This window comes from Rhagoletis pomonella, unplaced genomic scaffold (genome assembly GCF_013731165.1).
Source record: "Rhagoletis pomonella isolate Grant_MI unplaced genomic scaffold, Rhpom_1.0 Rhpom_scaffold_00007, whole genome shotgun sequence".
Taxonomy (NCBI): domain Eukaryota; kingdom Metazoa; phylum Arthropoda; class Insecta; order Diptera; family Tephritidae; genus Rhagoletis; species Rhagoletis pomonella.
The window spans coordinates 7,066,450-7,067,531 of NW_023458561.1; the positions used below are offsets into that span (position 1 = coordinate 7,066,450).

Sequence of the window (1,082 nt, forward strand, 5' to 3'; positions counted from 1 at the left end):
ACGCAGTTCGCATAAATATGATCCAAACAATTGCACGACACCTTCAGAGCCATTTGCAGCTGCGCAGGTATGATACCATCGATCCCAAACGACTTTAATGGTTTGAAAAGGACCTGGGGGAGATTCTGTAATTAGTTAGCGACAACTTTCGAATCGCCATCGCACTTTTTGACGCAAAAACATTTATATCTCCTTCCAGAAGTACAAAATATCGAAAAGAAGTACATTTGACTGTACTTCGAAGTACGAAGTACAACAGCGAAAAAGGAAGTACTGTACTTCCGAATGAAGTACGGTTGGTCACATTATACATACAATATTGCCAATATACAATATGTACATCCAAGGTATATATGTACATATTTTATGTGTCTACAACTTATGGTGATCTCGTTTCTACCAAAAAAGTTTTGCGCTTGCACGGTGCAAAATGTGTTCGATGTTACACTCAACCCTTTAAAATGGCATGTTTTGCCTTCTTGTTCTTGTCCGCATTTCATTTTATTGTCGTTTTAAGCAACCGTCTGATTTTCAGGGCAACCAACTCCCCTGACAAAGCTTCAAAGGGCAGAAAATATGCCTTTTTTGCCTTATAAGAGAGTGACATTTTAAGAAACGATCGCAAAGTTTTCTCACCGTTGACCCTTATTTTAGAATCGAATACAAAAAGAGAAAGGGGCAATCAAAATGCGAAATTTTTTGGTAGAACCGAAATCACCATTACTGTCAATAATGGGGAATAACAACGAAACTAACCTATTTGTCATTTAATACGGTAGTAGGGCCCGTTGTCATACATGTGGCACTGATGGCCAAAATTCAGGCATGTAAAGGCGGGTGCCACCTTGAGTAAGCTGCGCCATCACAGAAGATATTGGCACCTGCCCATCGGATGCCCTTTATATTATTACAGGCATTCCTCCTTTGTCTATTCTGTTTGAAAAATAGGCCTGCTGGAGTACCCTACGACTGCAAAGAACTTGGGGATCTTCTGGGTCATTTGGAGGTTCTAAAGGCATTCCTGATTAATCACGAGTTATCCTTCTACAAACCCTACAATATCAGAACTCCTGAAAAGAACT

General features: G+C 40.0%; 1 protein-coding gene across 2 annotated transcripts in view; it reads left to right on the top strand.

Moving 5' to 3' along the window:
- LOC118742288 (RNA-binding protein fusilli-like) overlaps positions 1 to 1,082 on the top strand; it is a 185,367-nt gene that overhangs the window by 34,607 nt on the left and 149,678 nt on the right. The window lies entirely within an intron of this gene.